Below are 20,391 nucleotides of genomic sequence, written 5' to 3'. Positions count from 1 at the left end.
ACAAGAATGCCATAGAGCTGTTTTCAGTGTTGCAATTACAGTCATTTGAGACAGTGAAAATTAAGTGTCACTAGAAGCAGGACCATAGTTTTGCCTAGCACTGCTGTACAATTATTATGGGTATCAGTTGTATTTTTAGTGTATGAAACATCGTGTGACATTTAAACAAACTGTGTTGGAAATGTATCTTACATATTTTTTGAAGTAAAATGGTGACTGTTACGACTGAACTCTTGCAACTTATTCATTACAGTTGATACTAAAGAAGTAATTAGTACAATAAATAAAAACCACGATGACTGCAAAATGAAACACAGGGGATAATCTAAGAGTTCAGGATTCTTAGAAAATAGCAAAATCAGATTGGAGGATAATATTACATACAGTAGAACACTTTTTTCAGGGTCGCATAAAGATCAAAGGAAGAAAAAACTACTAGTGAAGTGAGAATACCAAATCAACTCACTGCATGGGTGAAAGAATTGGAGGCAGAATGGATAAATAAGGAGAAGGATGAATGGATGAAATATAAGGCGGAACTTAAGAGATATAACAGAACTAAGTAAAAAAGAAAACATGGAAGTAAAATGTAATGTACAAGCAGTATGTAGCAACGTCACCAAAATCATCAAGATTGTAGCTGAAACAAGTGAGAAGTGCTACCAACTCTTAACTGAGCAGAAACACAAAAGAAAAGTGATGGTCTCAATTAACACAATGGGGACAGAGTGTATTGAAATCACCAAGGACAATAACAAATGCAAAAAGGCCAAGAGAGAAGTGAAAAGGTGACAAACTCAGTAGCAAAAGGGGAAACAGAGAGAAGTAAAACCACCAAGACTAATGACAAAGTCAAAGAAACTGTATTGGAATGCATTAGAGAAGAAATTAAAGATGGAGTCAAGTATCAGACACAGTGGAACTGTAGTTATAGGGTGTCACTCTCTGCTATGTGAAATAGGAAAATTTGATCCGAAAAGTTTGCATTTCTGGTGTACTTCACACTACCAGTTGGATGGTAGAGGAAAATATCATTGCTGTATCATGAAGTTAACAAAGGATGCAATGCAAGATGCATACACAAAGCAATGGTAATAAACAACAACGCGGACTTTTGAGATGGCATTCCTGGAGCAATAGTGCTCAGAAGAAAAATGTATTGGAATAAAATGGACATTAGTAAGTGGACTAAAATACTGAAGAAGGAATGTAAACAGATTGAATGCACAGTGACATAGAAAGTGTAAAACAAGAACACAAGACGGGAAAGAAGAAAGAGGCAAAAGATCGAGACAGTCTCAAGAATATCAAATATGTAGCAAAGAAGGAAAGTCTCAACATATTTTACGGTAGGAAAGGGAACAGAATTAAGAATAAAATGACGTACTATGAACCTTTTTAAATGACAGTAATAGCCATAACGTAGTGATGTTTGATAAAAAAATTTATGGGTGTGAATGAATTTATTAAGTTTCCAAATGATGGTTGCAATGAAAAGGGAATTACGAATGCAGCAATGCTAGGTCACACAAGGACTGCTTGCTGGGAAAGTGAAGCAGTGGCAGTGAGAATGAACGAAGAACAGTCTGCAGAGGCAGGAAGGAGGTTTGCCCCCCTCCTCCATGCAGTAGCTGAACTGAGATTAGGTATCAACATTGTGTAGACATGGGGCGAGTCAGCGCGACTTTGCGGATGTGTGGGAGATCCTCCTCTTGCCATGTTGCCAGCACTGGTTGACATGCAGGTGTACTGACCTCAGGCTGCTCACATCAAGTCAGCTGTCAATGTTTGTCAACAAATGCCATGCTCCAGTAGAGCTGGTGCAAATCTTCAACTGTTCACCCCAATAGGCAACAAAATATGTCACCATACAAATAAACAAGGTGTGATTTTGTGTGGTTGTGTGTGTGAGAGAGAGGGGGGGGGGAGAGAGAGAGGGGGAGAGAGAGAGATAGAGGGGGAGAGAGAGATAGAGGGAGGGGGTGGATGGAGGGGGGAGGGAGGGAGAGAGAGAGAGAGGGGGAGAGGGGGGAGAGAGGGGGCGAGAGGGGGGGAGAGAGGGGGCGAGGGGGGGGAGAGAGGGGGCGAGGGGGGGAGAGAGGGGGCGAGGGGGGGAGAGAGGGGGCGAGGGGGGGAGAGAGGGGGCGAGGGGGGGAGAGAGGGGGCGAGGGGGGAGAGAGGGGGGGCGAGGGGGGGAGAGAGGGGGGCGAGGGGGGAGAGAGGGGGGGCGAGGGGGGGAGAGAGGGGGGGCGACGGGGGGAGAGAGGGGGAGAGAGGGGGGAGAGAGGGGGGAGAGAGGGGGGAGAGAGGGGGGAGAGGGGGGGGAGAGAGGGGGGAGAGGGGGGGGAGAGAGGGGGGAGAGAGGGGGGGGCGAGGGGGGCGAGGGGGGGAGAGAGGGGGCGAGGGGGGGAGAGAGGGGGCGAGGGGGGGAGAGAGGGGGCGAGGGGGGGAGAGAGGGGGCGAGGGGGGGAGAGAGGGGGCGAGGGGGGGAGAGAGGGGGCGAGGGGGGGAGAGAGGGGGCGAGGGGGGGAGAGAGGGGGCGAGGGGGGAGAGAGGGGGCGAGGGGGGGAGAGAGGGGGCGAGGGGGGGGGCGAGGGGGGAGAGAGGGGGCGAGGGGGGAGAGAGGGGGCGAGGGGGGAGAGAGGGGGGCGAGGGGGGAGAGAGGGGGCGAGGGGGGAGAGACGGGGCGAGGGGGGGAGAGAGGGGGCGAGGGGGGAGAGAGGGGGCGAGGGGGGAGAGAGGGGGCGAGGGGGGAGAGAGGGGGCGAGGGGGCGAGGGGGGGGAGAGAGGGGGCGAGGGGGGAGAGAGGAGGCGAGGGGGGAGAGAGGAGGCGAGGGGGAGAGAGGAGGCGAGGGGGGAGAGAGGAGGCGAGGGGGGAGAGAGGAGGCGAGGGGGGAGAGAGGGGCGAGGGGGGCGAGGGGGGGCGAGGGGGGGGCGAGGGGGGGCGAGGGGGCGAGGGGGAGAGAGGGGGCGAGGGGGGAGAGAGGGGGCGAGGGGGGAGAGGGGGGAGAGAGGGGGCGAGGGGGGAGAGAGGGGGCGAGGGGGGAGAGAGGGGGCGAGGGGGGAGAGAGGGGGCGAGGGGGGAGAGAGGGGGCGAGGGGGGAGAGAGGGGGCGAGGGGGGAGAGAGGGGGCGAGGGGGGAGAGAGGGGGCGAGGGGGGAGAGAGGGGGCGAGGGGGGGAGAGAGGGGGCGAGGGGGGAGAGAGGGGGCGAGGGGGGAGAGAGGGGGCGAGGGGGGAGAGAGGGGGCGAGGGGGGAGAGAGGGGGGCGAGGGGGGAGAGAGGGGGCGAGGGGGGAGAGAGGGGGCGAGGGGGGAGAGAGGGGGCGAGGGGGGAGAGAGGGGGCGAGGGGGGAGGGAGAGGGCGAGGGGGGAGGGAGAGGGCGAGGGGGGGGAGAGAGGGCGAGGGGGGGAGAGAGGGCGAGGGGGGGAGAGAGGGCGAGGGGGGGAGAGAGGGCGAGGGGGGAGAGAGAGGGCGAGGGGGGAGAGAGAGGGCGAGGGGGGAGAGAGAGGGCGAGGGGGGAGAGAGAGGGCGAGGGGGGGAGAGAGAGGGCGAGGGGGGGAGAGAGGGCGAGGGGGGGAGAGAGGGCGAGGGGGGAGAGAGGGCGAGGGGGGAGAGAGGGCGAGGGGGGGAGAGAGGGCGAGGGGGGGGAGAGGGCGAGGAGGGAGAGGGCGAGGGGGGGAGAGGGCGAGGAGGGAGAGAGGGCGAGGAGGGAGAGAGGGCGAGGAGGGAGAGAGGGCGAGGAGGGAGAGAGGGCGAGGAGGGAGAGAGGGCGAGGAGGGAGAGAGGGCGAGGAGGGAGAGAGGGCGAGGAGGGAGAGAGGGCGAGGAGGGAGAGAGGGCGAGGAGGGAGAGAGGGCGAGGAGGGAGAGAGGGCGAGGAGGGAGAGAGGGCGAGGAGGGAGAGAGGGCGAGGAGGCAGAGAGGGCGAGGAGGGAGAGAGGGCGAGATGAGGGATGGGGAGAGAGGAGGATAGGGGAGGGAGGGGGAGAGTGGAGGGAGGGGGAGAGAGGAGGGAGGGGGAGAGAGGAGGGAGGGGGAGAGAGGATGGAGGGGGAGAGAGGAGGGAGGGGGAGAGGGTGGGGGAGGGGGAGAGAGAGGGGGGAGGGGGAGAGAGAGGGGGGAGGGGGAGAGAGAGGGGGGGAGGGGGAGAGAGAGGGGGGAGGGGGAGAGAGAGGGGGAGGGGGAGAGAGGGGGGGGAGAGAGAGGGAAGGTGAGAGAGAGGGAGGGGGAGAGAGGGAGGGGGAGAGAGGGAGGGGGAGAGAGGGGGGTAGGGAGGGGGAGAGAGGGGTGTAGGGAGGGGGAGAGAGAGGGGGTAGGGAGGGAGGGGGTAGGGAGGAGTTAGGGAGGGAGGAGGTAGGGAGGGCGTGTGGGAGGGGGTGGGGAGGGGGGATGGGTGGGGTGGGAGGGAGGGGGTAGGGAGGGAGGGGGTAGGGAGGGAGGGAGGGGGGAGGGAGGGGAGGGGGCGAAGGGGGAGGAGGAAGGGGAGGGGGAGGAAGGGGTAGGGGGTGGGGAGGGGGAGGAAGGGGTAGGGGGTGGGGAGGGGGAGGGGGTGGGGAGGGGGAGGGAGGGGGAGGGGAGGGAGGGGTGAGGTGAGAGGGAGGGGGAGGAGGGAGAGGGGAGGGATGGAGGGAGAGAACAAGTGAACTGTAATGTGGCTTTCTGTTTTTATAGTGTTTATTTTTTCTATCTTTCAGCTGACTATTTGTATAACCATGTTTATACATGTAAAACATGAAAACTTAATGACAACTTCCATTCAGCGAGAGTAGCTTAGTACCGTCAGTACTATGAATCAGATGTTCGCATAATTGGCTTATTCTTGAGGAAATATTTGATGCTATTTTGTTATTCTATAGTAATTAATCTTTTTTTCCTAAGGTACTGCTATTTTTTGATGAATGGACTGACTTTTATGTCCGGTGATGTTCTATTTCATGCATTTATACAGGCATAATGTTATGAAGGTGTTATATCTGATAAATGGGAATATATGAATGAAGGGTGAATGTCTAAATAATACTAACAATCACTGATGATTGTTGGGAGAGTAATTAATATTGTGTTACTCTGCGGGATTCCTATTTTCCTGACCTGAAGTAATTTTCTTGTTTTTTCTTTTATTTCCCAAAAACTTTTCTAAATTTCAAAAAAGATTTAGTGGGAGAACATAAGCTTACCATAGTAAGCTCTCTGTATCTTTTGTGTACTTTGTTGTAAGTGAAGACTCTGGTGGAAACCCGAGTTGAGTTGAGGGTAGCATGCATAGTGGAATAAAGCAATTTTTTGAACTTACAAAAGTAGGCCTGAAAGCTAAGTAAAAATGTAAAACGGATAAACGTAAGTGTGTACCAAATATCTGTCATCAGAAATAGGGGTCAAGTCAAGGCTAGCATGCCAAGTAGAGTGATTGATTGAATTATAAAAGTAGCCAGAGTGCTAATGACTAAAAAGAAAAGGGATGTGCGTGTTTATTAATAATCTGTGATCAGAATTAAGTATTTAGTGAAAAATGTGAAAAAAGTTACAATTCAACTGTTCTGTTCTAAAAGGTTAGTATTTTCATCATCAAAATAGTATGGGTGATGTGCTGCATGATTTTCAGTACTTGCTCTCAGGCTCTGGTACCTTATGCTGGGATCTGAGTGACATGCCTTCCTTTCTTTTTTTGAACTTTCCCAAACCTCACCTCCCCTCCCCTCTGCTCCGCTCCCTTCCCATCCCCCGTGAAGGGACTATTAGTTCCAAAAGCTAGGTAGTGTGCCAGTTTTACTTTTATGTGTGTCTGCTTGCAGTAATACATATTTTAGCTCCTGGAGGTAAATACCCGCAATCAATTCTGCCTCATAATTTGTTTTCTGTCTTTCTTCACACAACAATATCATTATATGCTAACCCATTAGTGAACAGAGAGCATGAATACTTGTGCACTATAAATTAAGTAATTCTGGTGCACTTCTTAACTATTTCCACTAATCACTCATTCAATTAAGAGAAAATGCCTAAAATGAGCAGGAAACCAGTCAATGAGGGGCCAACATCCCATCTGTGATGCTTTTCTTATTGGATGACAGCTTACAAAAAAAATTACAAATAAGATGATTTTTGATTTCACATTTCTCACTCAGGGAAATTTTGCTGAAGTGCCACTAAAGAATAAAAATTATCAAAGCAAATAAATGTCAGTTATTTTACTAAACGAATATGTATGTTACAGCTGCTTATACAAGTTCTCAAAGTGTTTTATTTCTTGATTATATACAGCATAAAATAAGCATCAAGTGATGGCATTAATTATCTTCTTAAGCTTTATCTTGGTAACAAACAGTATTGTATGAAGAGACTCACAGATTCAATACGAAACAACTACCATTAGCAGATTGAAGCACACAATTTCAACAACTTCTTTGTTAAAATCAGGGACAAACACAGTAAACAGTTGTGTATCAATCTGTATTTTACTGCAGATCGAGCTGAAACCTAGCTACACCTGCAATAAAATACAGATTGATATGTGGCTATTCGCTGTGTTTATCCCTGATTATAATCATTACACAGTTGCTGAGCATGACAATTCCTGATGATCTTCCTTGTTACTACCGTATTTACTCGAATCTAAGCCACACTTTTTTTCAGGTTTTTCTGATCCAAAAAACCGCCTGCGGCTTAGAATCGAGTGCAAAGTAAGCGGAAGTTCTGAAAAATGTTGGTAGGTGCTGCCACAACTAATGTCCGCTGTCGAATATACATAGCGCTACACAGGCATGCTTTGCAGGCACAAAGATAAATACCAAAACCTCCGCGTCAGTAAATAAATTTAAAAAAAAAAAAAAAAGGTGGAAGACGAGCTTTTTTCTCCGCCCCGAGTTTCGACCACTGTATTTTCATACATTATCCAGCGAAGTAAATACAAATTCCGTATTGTTCATCTTCGAATGTAGCAGCATTTCAATGTACTACGAAAATCCGGCTGGCAAGACTTTGGGATGTTTGTCAATATAGCCAACTCTACATTCTGAATTCTTTCCTACCTGTGAGACGAGATGGTTGCTAATAGGAACTTTTATGAATTGTGAACCACATGCAGTATTCTCCTCACCATAAGAATAATACGAATATAAACATTTTGCCATGTATTCTTTCATGTTTGCTACTATCTCATTTAAATCCTATCTGCCTAATAAACTACGAAACTAGAGTGAGACAACAGCAAACGCGGAAGTATATACATATCATGTCATGTTTATATTCATATTATTCTTATGCCTAATAGTGATACAGTCAGAAATGAAGCGCGGCAATTGACTAGATTTTTAAATCTAAGATAACTCTAATTTCTGTACAGAATGTAATGTACTAAAGAGGCGTCTGCAAAGATTTTCAAACGGAGAAAAATTTTCGCTAAACTCTCGTTCAGAACATCTTCTATCATACACAGTCTATTATCTGGTTCTTGTTGATCATTATCAAAGAAAGCAGCGGTGTAAGTAACAACAAATAGCAGTCTCTTGCCATTGTTTCGCTAATGAGACGATTCCTCTTTTTTTTTAAGCGGCGGTAGCGCGCACAAAAGCAAGTCATGCCGCGAGCGGCGACAGGCCATAAACACGCACTATCAAAATGCGACAAACAATGCATTACACAGTACAGTAATCCATTTTCAGTTTAGAGTGACGTAAACACCTATAACAAAGAGAACGGCACTTATCAGATCAAAGAAAAATAAGCAATCGATTCAAACCAGACGAAGCGCATGAAAAAGGATGGGTACCCGTATAAATACGGACGGAGCGCGTAGCGCATACCAATGGCTACCTGGTAAAGCTTAACTGCTAAGCTTACGATTCGAACCAAACTACTGTAGCTGTATCATCATTCATTTGACCTAATTGTGTCTCATATTACAATGGACCAACTTTGTTTCGATTTGGAGGTGCAGCCTAGAACTTTTCTCTCCCCTTGAATTTCGAGTCTCAAAATTCAGGTGCAGCTTAGATTCGAGTGCAGCTAAGATTCGAGTAAATACGGTAAATGAACATCTTTTCCTTTCATCACATTGAGATAAATTTGAAGAAATTTTCCACCTATATATATATTGAAGAAGTTGCTTATTCATCTTCTATAGGGCAGATAAGTAAATAACTAACACACATCTCTTCTGACCATGTGGACTAACTTTTCCAACTAAGCTAATGTTCCATATCGAAGAGGCAACAGTTTCAGTGTTTGATTACCTTAACTTTATGTAGTAACTTATAATGTTAAATCACTATTAAATATATATATATATATATATATATATATATATATATATATATATATATATATATATAAAAAGAAAGATGATGAGACTTACCAAACAAAAGCGCTGGCAGGTCGATAGACACACAAACAAACACAAATATACACACAAAATTCAAGCTTTCGCAACAAACTGTTGCCTCATCAGGAAAGAGGGAAGGAGAGGGAAAGACGAAAGGATGTGGGTTTTAAGGGAGAGGGTAAGGAGTCATTCCAATCCCGGGAGCGGAAAGACTTACCTTAGGGGGAAAAAAGGACAGGTATACACTCGCACACACACACATATCCATCCACACATACAGACACATGCTTGTGTCTGTATGTGTGGATGGATATGTGTGTGTGTGCGAGTGTATACCTGTCCTTTTTTCCCCCTAAGGTAAGTCTTTCCGCTCCTGGGATTGGAATGACTCCTTACCCTCTCCCTTAAAACCCACATCCTTTTGTCTTTCCCTCTCCTTCCCTCTTTCCTGATGAGGCAACAGTTTGTTGCGAAAGCTTGAATTTTGTGTGTATATTTGTGTTTGTTTGTGTGTCTATCGACCTGCCAGCGCTTTTGTTTGGTAAGTCTCATCATCTTTCTTTTTAGATATATTTTTTCCACGTGGAATGTTTCCCTCTGTTATATATATATATATATATATATATATATATATATATATATATATATATATATATATATATATATGGAAAATATTACCCAATGCAGGAAAAGAAACTAAGAAACTGTGCATTTTTAATTAAAAAACTGCATATTCAACTTTGGCATTCATAATGACTAGCCAGTACTTACTTCAGTGGGCTAAATTCCAGTACTACCGATAGGCACACCTGGAAGTACAAGAAAGGTATCGTATCTTTCAGAATTATCAGTTTCTTCCTCAGTCAGAAACGAATGGGAGTGGTTAGAAATGAGAGGCAAGTTACCAGGCCCTCAGGATTAGAGGGACCCACCCCTCCCAAGAGGGAGGTACTTGTCATACTGTAATCTCCCTGTAACTTTCCACAAATTAACCCTCTTTTCTCTCTGAAAGAAGAACTAATAGTTCAGAGAGCAAAAATAATTTCCTTATACTATGATGTGTGTCTATTTACAGATTTACAGTACTGAATTCCACACCTCCCCCACCAACCCCAACCCCCCCCCCCCCCACTGAAGGTACGTACTGGCCAGCCCCTTTTCTTGGTAATAAAACAAGAACTCAGCGTCCCTCTAACACTTTTTTCATATGATGCACATTTTTTCAAGGTATTTAGTTGTTTGGAGTTAAAAACAAAAAAAACCAACACCACTTTGTACGTTTTATGAGCCCTCCTATCACGGGTAACAGTCACCTTCAACCAGCACCATCGCCACTACTGCAGCTTACCCCGCTGCTCACTACTATCCTTGTCATGTGAGTTAGTTTGAGTATTGCACTGCAACCCTCACCATCAGTCTTGAAATTTGAACCGTGATTGGTAGCTTTAAGGTCATTCTAGCTTTTGCTGTGCTGGACTGCTGCTCGTTGCGCAGTTTCTCACAAGATTACATCTGCTTCAGCTTTTCCAACTATATCCATGTTCTGCAAAGTACTGTGAAGTGCATGGCAGAGAATACTTCCCACCGTACCACATATTAAGGTAAGGACTGTGGGAAAAGTAACTTCTTAAATGCTACTGCGCAAGCTGTAATTAAATTAATCTTATTTTCGCAATGGCTGCATGAACAATATGTAGTATATTCCTAGATTCTTCACTTACACTGCAGAGCCGAAGAAACTGGTACACCCGCCTAATATTGTATAGGGCCCTCCACGAGCACGCAGAAGTGCCGAAACACAACATGGCGTGGACTCAACTAATATCTGAAGTAGTACTGGAGGGAATTGACACTATGAATCCTGCAGGGCTGTCCATAAATCCGTAAGAGTACGATGGGGTGGAGGTCTCTTGTGAACAGCATGTTGCAATGCATTCAAGATACGCTCAATAATGTTCATGTCTGGGGACTTTGATGGCCACCAGAAGAGTTTAAATTCAGAAGTGTGTTTCTGGAGCCACTCTGTAGCAATTCTGGTCATGTGGGGTGCGCATTGTCCTGCTGGAATTGCCCAACTCCGTTGGAATGCACAATGGACACGAATGGATGCATGTGACGAGACAGGATGCTTATGTACATGTCACTTGCCAGAGTCTTATCTAAATGTACAACGGGTCCCATATCACTCTTACTGCACACACCCTGCGCCATTAGAGACCCTCAGTCCTTTGCTGACATGTAGGGTCCATGGATTCATGAAGTTGTCTCCATACCTCTACATGCCCGTTCGCTTGATACAATTTGTAACGAGACTCGTCCGACCGGGCAACATGTTTCCAGTTATAAATAGTCCAATGTCGGTGTTGATGGGCCCGAGCAAGGCATAAAGCTTTGTGTTACGCAGTCATCAAGGGTACATGAGTGGACATTCAGCTCCGAAAGTTCATATCGATGATGTTTCGTTGAATAGTTCACAAGCTGATACTTGTTGATGGCTCAGTATTGAAATCTGCAGCAATTTGCAGAAGGGTTGCACTTCCATCACGTTGAATGGTTCTCTTCAGTCATCATTGGCCCTGTTCTTGAAGGATCTTTTTCCAGTGACAGCGATGTCAGAGATTTGATGTTTTAACGGATTCCTGATATTTACGGTACACTCATGAAATGGCTGTATGGGAAAATCCCCACTTCATCGCTCTCTCGGAGATTCTGTGTCCCTTCGCTCATGCACCAACTATAACATCATGTTCAAACTCACTTAAATCTTCATAAACTGCCATTGTATCAGCAGTAACCGATCTAGCAAATGCACCAGACACTTGTCTTATCTAGGCGTTGTCGACTGCAGCACCACATCCTGTATTTGAATACACATACCCATACAAGTTTCTTTGGCGCTTCAGTGAATACTAGTACTTTTAAGAGATAGTTTGCATCTCACTTCACAGCATCCTACCAACCAAAAACCCATTTGCCGACAGTAATATCGTGAGTGCTGTAAGCGACAATTTGCATAAACTTACTTCAATGGGACCAGACACATACAGATCATAGTAACCACCCCCTGATGGATAATATTAGGTGCAGTAATTTTTGGATATTAGTCACTCTGTTTCACTTAATTTATCATTTCCTTTTTTTCAAATTATAAGACAAAAAATCTACTCGCCAAGCGACGGCAAAAAATGCACATAAAAGACTGTTGTGATTGGCAAGCTTTTGGAGCCAGTGGCTCCTCCTTCAGGCAGAACGGTTGAAGGGGAATGAAGAAGGGTGAAGGGAAAGGACTGGAGACACCTAGGAAAATGGGTATTTTTGGGAAAGTCACCAACAACTGCGGCTCATGGGAGACCAAAATCTATCCCTTTTCCTAGACCTCTCCAGTCGTTTTCCTTCACCCTTCTTCCTTCCCCTTCAACCTTTCTGCCTGAAGGAGGAGCCACTGGCTCTGAAAGCTTGCCAATCACAACAATCTTTTATGTGTCTATTCTGCCACCAATTGTTGAGCAGATTTTTTATCTATCCAATTAAATAACTTTATCACTAATTGATTGTTTTCATTGTTATATTTTCTTTTTTTTGTTAGAACAACTCCAAAATCTTCATATGATAGTTGCAGTGTATGAAGTAAAAGTGGATAATAGCTGCAAAATATTACCTCAGAGTATGTAGGTCTACAAATCGCTCTTTACTGGACATAAAGTTAATAATATACAATCAAATGTTCATACCTCAAACTATTCTGGTTAAATAATATTTAAAATAAACTGGAAAATTTGTTGTGACTTTTTTACATTAAATGAACAAACTATTCTTAAATATAAGTTTATTCTAAATAATTATGAGTTTCTTATGTATTAAATGACATCCACTTTCTGGATCTTCCAAACTTCCATTATTTTCAGTAGCTCAAATTATTTTAATGCTGATACTCGCATAATATATTTTACGTTATTTCATTTTAACAACTCAGTCATTACACCAGCCATACTGTACCCTAATTTAGTACTGTCATTCACTACATTTAGGCTTAGTTTCTTTACAAGCTTTCTGTTGTTCTAATTTACAGCCCTTTTACTTCTCTCTTATTTTTATTACATCTGGTACTGTGGTTACATCTGAGGTGGTCGCTCATGTCGGCACCAATGATGTGTGTCGCTATGGATCGGAGGAAATCCTCTCTGGCTTCCGGCGGCTATCTGATTTGGTGAAGACTGCCAGTCTCGCTAGCAGGATGAAAGCAGAGCTCAACACCTGCAGCATCGTCGACAGGACTGACTGCGGACCTTTGGTACAGAGCCGAGTGGAGGGTCTGAATCAGAGGCTGAGACGGTTCTGCGACCATGTGGGCTGCAGATTCCTCAACTTGCGCCATAGGGTGGTGGGGTTTCGGGTTCCGCTGAATAGGTCAAGAGTCCACTACACGCAACAAGTGGCTACACGGGTAGCAGGGGTTGTGTGGCGTGGGCTGGGCGGTTTTTTAGGTTAGATGGCCTTGGGCAAGTACAGAAAGGGCAACAGCCTCAACGGGTGCGGGGCAAAGTCAGGACATGTGGGGACCAAGCAGCAATCGGTATTGTAATTGTCAACTGTCGAAGCTGCATTGCTAAAGTACCGGAACTTCAAGCGCTGATAGAAAGCACCGAAGCTGAAATCGTTATAGGTACAGAAAGCTGGCTGAAGCCAGAGATAAATTCTGCCGAAATTTTTACAAAGGTACAGACGGTGTTTAGAAAGGATAGATTGCATGCAACCGGTGGTGGAGTGTTCGTCGCTGTTAGTAGTAGTTTATCCTGTAGTGAAGTAGAAGTGGATAGTTCCTGTGAATTATTATGGGTGGAGGTTACACTCAACAACCAAGCTAGGTTAATAATTGGCTCCTTTTACCGACCTCCCGACTCAGCAGCATTAGTGGCAGAACAACTGAGAGAAAATTTGGAATACATTTCACATAAACTTTCTCAGCATGTTATAGTCTTAGGTGGAGATTTCAATTTACCATATATAGACTGGGACACTCAGATGTTTAGGATGGGTGGTAGGGACAGAGCATCGAGTGACATTATACTGAGTGCACTATCCGAAAATTACCTCAAGTAATTAAACAGAGAACCGACTCGTGAAGATAACATCTTGGACCTACTGATAACAAACAGACCCGAACTTTTCAACTCTGTATGTGCAGAACAGGGAATCAGTGATCATAACGCCGTTGCAGCATCCCTGAATATGGAAGTTAATAGGAATATAAAAAAAGGGAGGAAGGTTTATCTGTTTAGCAAGAGTAGATCAAAACGAAAATTTCTGTTCCGACACTGACAATGTTGAGTGTTTATGGAAAAAGTTCAAGGCAATCGTAAAATGTGTTTTAGACAGGTACGTGCCGAGTAAACCTGTGAGGGACGGGAAAAACCCACCGTGGTACAACAACAAAGTTAGGAAACTACTGCGAAAGCAAAGAGAGCTTCACTCCAAGTTTAAACGCAGCCAAAACCTCTCAGACAAACAGAAGCTAAACGATGTCAAAGTTAGCGTAAGGAGGGCTATGCGTGAAGCGTTCAGTGAGTTCGAAAGTAAAATTCTATGCACCGACTTGACAGAAAATCCTAGGAAGTTCTGGTCTTACGTTAAATCAGTAAGTGGCTCGAAACAGCATATCCAGACACTCCGGGATGATGATGGCATTGAAACAGAGGATGACACGCGTAAAGCTGAAATACTAAACACCTTTTTCCAAAGCTGTTTCACAGACGAAGACCGCACTGCAGTTCCTTCTCTAAATCCTCGCACAAACGAAAAAATGGCTGACATCGAAATAAGTGTCCAAGGAATAGAAAAGCAACTGGAATCACTCAACAGAGGAAGGTCCACTGGACCTGGCGGGATACCAATTCGATTCTACACAGAGTACGTGAAAGAACTTGCCCCCCTTCTAACAGCCGTGTACCGCAAGTCTCTAGAGGAACGGAGGGTTCCAAATGATTGGAAAAGAGCACAGGTAGTCCCAGTCTTCAAGAAGGGTCATCGAGCAGATGCGTAAAACTATAGACCTATATCTCTGACGTCGATCTGTTGTAGAATTTTAGAACATTTTTTTTGTTCGAGTATCATGTCGTTTTTGGAAACCCAGAATCTACTATGTATGAATCAACATGGATTCCGGAAACAACGATCGTGTGAGACCCAACTCGCTTTATTTGTTCATGAGACCCAGAAAATATTAGATACAGGCTCCCAGGTAGATGCTATTTTTCTTGACTTCCGGAAGGCGTTCGATACAGTTCCGCACTGTCGCCTGATAAACAAAGTAAGAGCCTACGGAATATCAGACCAGCTGTGTGGCTGGATTGAATAGTTTTTAGCAAACAGAACACAGCATGTTGTTATCAATGGAGAGACGTCTACAGACGTTAAAGTAACCTCTGGCGTGCCACAGGGGAGTGTTATGGGACCACTGCTTTTCACAATATATATAAATGACCTAGTAGATAGTGTCGGAAGTTCCATGCAGCTTTTCGCGGATGATGCTGTAGTATACAGAAAAGTTGCAGCATTAGAAAATTGTAGCGAAATGCAGGAAGATCTGCAGCGGATAGGCACTTGGTGCAGGGAGTGGCAACTGACCCTTAACATAGACAAATGTAATGTATTGCGAATACATAGAAAGAAGGATCCTTTATTGTATGATTATATGATAGCGGAACAAACACTGGTAGCAGTTACTTCTGTAAAATATCTGGGAGTATGCGTGCGGAACGATTTGAAGTGGAATGATCATATAAAATTAATTGTTGGTAAGGCGGGTACCAGGTTGAGATTCATTGGTAGAGTGCTTAGAAAATGTAGTCCATCAACAAAGGAGGTGGCTTACAAAACACTCGTTCGACCTATACTTGAGTATTGCTCATCAGTGTGGGATCCGTACCAGATCGGGTTGACGGAGGAGGTAGAGAAGATCCAAAGAAGAGCGGCGCGTTTCGTCACAGGGTTATTTGGTAACCGTGATAGCGTTACGGAGATGTTTAATAAACTCAAGTGGCAGACTCTGCAAGAGAGGCGCCCTGCATCGCGGTGTAGCTTGCTCGCCAGGTTTCGAGACGGTGCGTTTCTGGATGAGGTATTGAATATATTGCTTCCCCCTACTTATACCTCCCGAGCAGATCACGAATGTAAAATTAGAGAGATTAGAGCACGCATGGTGGCTTTCAGACAGTCGTTCTTCCCGCGAACCATACGTGTCTGGAACAGGAAAGGGAGATAATGACAGTGGCACGTAAAGTGCCCTCCGCCACACACCGTTGGGTGGCTTGCGGAGTATAAATGTAGATGTAGATGTAGATGTACTGTGGTGTCATACATTTATATTGCTTTTCCAGTTGTGTATACTGTTTTAATCCTGACTAAGCTTTTTATATGTAAACATTATTTTAGTTGTTAAAAGATGAGTCTATGCACAGTTACCGATGATATCGGTTGGCATCACTCTCATGCAGCACTTTAGCAGTCGTTGTTAAATTGCATAACTTTTGGATACTATCCAATACCCGTTTTTAGTTTTATTTTTACTGTTATGCATTCTGTCACTTTGTCTTTTGGCTATTTTTGCTGAACATTTACATTGCGTGTTATTATATTTATTTTTATACTTTTAGTTTTATTTTTACCAGTCTTGTAAACCACAGTGGATAGACCAGTCAGTCCTCGTTTTCTCCACATTTTCAGCTATCATCTCGGTTCCCCACCTCAATGGCTGCTACACACTGCTTCAGTTACTTATTTATTAATTTTTTCAGTTTTGTCCAGTCCCATTCATTTGTTTGGTATGGAAGTGATCCCTCATGACTGACTGGCCCACATTTACATTTTCTTAATTATGTGAGCAATACCGCTTTTCACAGCTTTACCTTTAATTCTGATACATCAGCTTAGTAGTTCTTGTAAGCTAGTAGCTACCCTACTTGATTCATTGTTGATGGCAGCTGAAGGAGGAGCTTCAGGCTTCGAAACCAGTCGTGAAATAAATAAGAAAGGGACACAGATTTTTTTCTGGGGGAGGGGTGGTAGGGAGGGCAGGGGGGGGGGGGGGGGTTCAGTTCTGTTGAAGTATAAGATGTTCATTCAAGTCCGTATCCCAAAATATCAGTAGCTATATGGTCATAAATTGCTCCAACATTTAGAATTTGAACACAATTTGTATCTACTAAAAATTCCGAGACAAATGAATGGAAATGAAGGCACTGCAGTAAAAAAATTGTGATGCTTATTGATGCTGATGTAAATGGCTCCGTAAATCGCTCCTACTTAGTGCCTGCAGACTGCATGTTATGCATCATTCCATTTCAAATGCTTTCATTCTCACCGCATGACAATATATTCTTTAATATTTCAAATCAGTCAGCATTGGTTAACTTACTTCTGTCAATAAATGAAGAAATGGAGAAAAGCTAATACCATAGTTTCCGTCTTCTGAACTGATTACATCAGACTGAAACAAGAAGTGAAACTAGAACTATTTTCCTAAACTTTTCATTTCTTCAGCACTTTCTTTAAGGTCTTCATTGGGCGATTCCAGTTTCGCCAATTTGAAAAAATGATTTAATTTGTGGTTGCAAAGTTATTTTTTGAGATGTTGGCTCCATGACAGTTCCCAAAAAGAGGCAATAAACATGGGAAATGTTCGGTGTCGATATGTGGTATTGTAGGGCTAAAATAACCATAAATGCCATGTGTTAAGGAAAAAGAATGAAAGTAGGCTAAGTAAGGTGATTTTCTAGAATGTGTTTTCTAGTGTGTGATCTACAAAATAAGAAATTACAGAGAATGAAATGTTTAAAAATTCCACAGACTGACTGGTAATCCTCCAGATGGGGTGTGGGAGGAATGAAGATGGGTGCAAAAGGATGAGCAAGAACTGCCGCAGGGGTGAGGAATGGTATGGGAGTAATAATTTTCGCCATCTTGCTCAGTGCTGACAAGACACTAGTAGTTTTTGTGCCATGCCTACCAACTACTGTGTATGGTAGAAATGTGACACTCACAAATAATAAGTTTTCAAGGAAGCACTTTTTTTTACAGTCATTCATGCTGACATGTGGTACTTATTTGTGGCAAATAATACAAAATTAAATTATTCTGATACAAATAGTCAATGAACAAGAAAGGAATAAAATTTAACATATATTACAAATAATATAAACCAGTTGTGCAAGAAAGTAGTACACTGAACATTGAGTTTAGTACATTAGAGGGAAAAAAATCAGGCACAAATCAAACTTCAGCACTAAATCAGAGTTCCAAATCCGTAATTAAACAGTTTTCAAATTTAGATTCTTATGAAGGAACACCTGGGTCTTTCAGCTGGAAGCATGCTGCTGTTTATCTTTAGTCAGAGCTTGATAATTCTTCTCAATTAAGCTTAACTTCACTCCCAAGTCCTCTTCAGCATTAAGGCTGTTTCTGTATTTATTTTTAAAGTACAATAACTAAGAAAACACACTTTCACACATGTAGGTAGTAACACATGGCACTAAAAATTGGATAAGAAGGAGAACCATATTCGCTTTTGTTCCCATCCAAAAAGGTAGCAGAGTTTTCTATTCGCAAGCACCTTGGATTGTACTGTTGCTAGTCACATCGATGAAAGTTTCTTTCGTGATTACTTCTTCCTCAAAATGGATTTCTTATCCAGTCATATTTTGTGCAATTTTTGGAAAGGGCTTTTCTTAACTTCTTTGAAGAACCTCTAAATGTGTAATAAAGTCTCAAACAAAATCTTCTATGGGAACTAGTTCACTGTTTGCCAAAAATAATATACGAGTAGGTAATGCAAAAAACTTGCTGTTCAGTGCTTGTGAACTAATAACAGTCAACTTTATCTTGGAAGGTGTTATTTTGTTATCTGCTAAGAAAGTTGTCATGCTGCTTCCTTGCAGACCCGTATTTAAAATATGAACCGTGTCAAAGATATCAGGGAAATAGGTCGATATCGGTAACTTTTGATTATCAATGAAAAATTCTTCGTATAATATACCAGTGTTTTCATCACTGAGAGACATAAAAACCTTGGACCTCAGTTCAAATATTCTGTTTAAAATCTTTCCGCAAGAGAGCCATCTTACTTCAGTACGTAGGAGCCATATCGCCACGTGATGGTATGAATAACTCTGAGTTTAGAGCCCCTGCCTTGTTGCAGTTTATAGCCTTTACAGGGTCTGTTAAAACAATATCAAGAGTTCTGGGGCTTCGGTCATATACTTGGCGGCCAATACATATCATACAGTGTGTGCTTTAACAGCCAGGTGCAACTTCCTTCACTTTTGCTGTCAGCCCCATTAAGTGACTATACATTGCCTGGGGCTTATCTGTACAAACACCAACATTTTTTCCACGGAATAACTACTTTAAAAAAATAAAAGTTCAATCTGAAAATGTTTATTGACTTAAGTGGCTTGGAAATACAAACTCTTCTCACGTATCTTCATGAGGGTCAGAATGTACAATAAAAAGTTACTGCGCCATATTTGTGACATCTGTACTATAGACCATTTGAAGAGCGAAGTAAATCCACTCTTTTAGTTGTATTAACTATGTTTCTTCAATATTAGAAGACATGTCTTCAGTTCACCTTACTGTTGGATAATGGAACTTCTTTCCTGTTCCAGACTCAAACATTCTCCATACAATGATACCATTCAATGTAATACCCAGCAAAGCAACAATAAACCATTCACTGTGTAAATGACTATTGCAGCACCACACATTGGTGCACCGTGTAAGCTGGCAGCAGTTGCAAAGCAGCAAAAAAACTTTCGTATAAACACTGAATAGATTTGATCAAAACATCAACGTCAAAACAAGATGAATCACTCCCAGCCAAAGCAGTGATGACTATGACAGGCGGTGTGAGGAAGATACAATCTGACCTTCCTGTGTCCTACGTATAGGCCAAAGCAAACATTCTATGATCAATCCATTTTCCTTAACATTATACAGATGTTACTCTTATCAATCATTTCGTTACTATGAAGTAAAGAAACATAAGCAAATAATTTTACTTATAGCAGTACGTGTTTTGTTTACTTGTATGAGAACAACTTGAAATGTCCTTGCGTATCATTGTCTGGGAACCCCAGCTCCTAACAACAGACCTGTTCAAAAAATAAAAACAAAATAAAATAAAATAATATTACTGCATTATTTTACTCACTAGGACAAGGTAACTATTAACGCTGACAGTATTAGCATGGCAGTCAGTAGATTATTGTTTTTTTCATTGGCCGATTAGCTCCATTCGGTAAATTGAAGATTGTGATTCAGATGTGGTGACTTCTGATTCTACACTTTTATTTTGAAGTTATTTAGCTTTAAATGAAAAGGGGTGATGGCCATGTCGTAACCTTGCAGCATCTTACTTTGTACACCCTACGAATTCATCAATGTAATTCTAAAGTTTTCGTGATGCTTACACTGTGCTCGCCAATCTATATGAGCTGACACTAATTGTAAGTGGCACTGCATTAGCCATCACACAATGAACTGCTTGACCTTGAACTGTTTCATTATTTAATTTCTGTTCACATTCACAGCTACAGATAAGTACCAGAAGTGAAAATGAACATAGCCCCGAAGAGCCTTTACGAAACCTTGTTACTTTCCATCACAGCAAGTCTTCAGTACATAACAGAAGCTGCAAATCTCAACACTGTGGCAAATTTCTCCCCGTAACATTCCACTGAATATGCTATACTGCTACGGCTTATGGCAGAAAACCAGATCTGCCATGCTGGATTTAAGTGATTTTGGCGTATTCAACAGTTTTCAGTTTGCTTCAACATTGTTATCAATTTTTGCTGTTTTCCAGACTAACACAATGTGGTTCAAATGGCTCTGAGCACTATGGGACTCAACATCTGTGGTCATAAGTCCCCTAGAACTTAGAACTACTTAAACCTAACTAACCTAAGGACATCTCACATATCCATGCCCGAGGCAGGATTCGAACCTGCGACCGTAGCAGTCGCGCGGTTCCTGACTGAGCGCCTAGAACCGCTAGACCACCGCGGCCGGCAACAC

At 43.9% G+C, this 20,391-nt stretch overlaps 1 protein-coding gene across 3 annotated transcripts in view; it reads right to left on the bottom strand.

The window, feature by feature from the left end:
* LOC126263658 (oxysterol-binding protein-related protein 9) overlaps nt 1–20,391 on the bottom strand; it is a 518,089-nt gene that overhangs the window by 53,497 nt on the left and 444,201 nt on the right. The window lies entirely within an intron of this gene.

This window comes from Schistocerca nitens, chromosome 6 (assembly GCF_023898315.1).
Source record: "Schistocerca nitens isolate TAMUIC-IGC-003100 chromosome 6, iqSchNite1.1, whole genome shotgun sequence".
NCBI classification, from domain to species: Eukaryota; Metazoa; Arthropoda; class Insecta; order Orthoptera; family Acrididae; genus Schistocerca; species Schistocerca nitens.
Note: the sequence above shows the minus strand (reverse complement) of the source record. Positions and strands in the feature narration are given on the sequence as shown.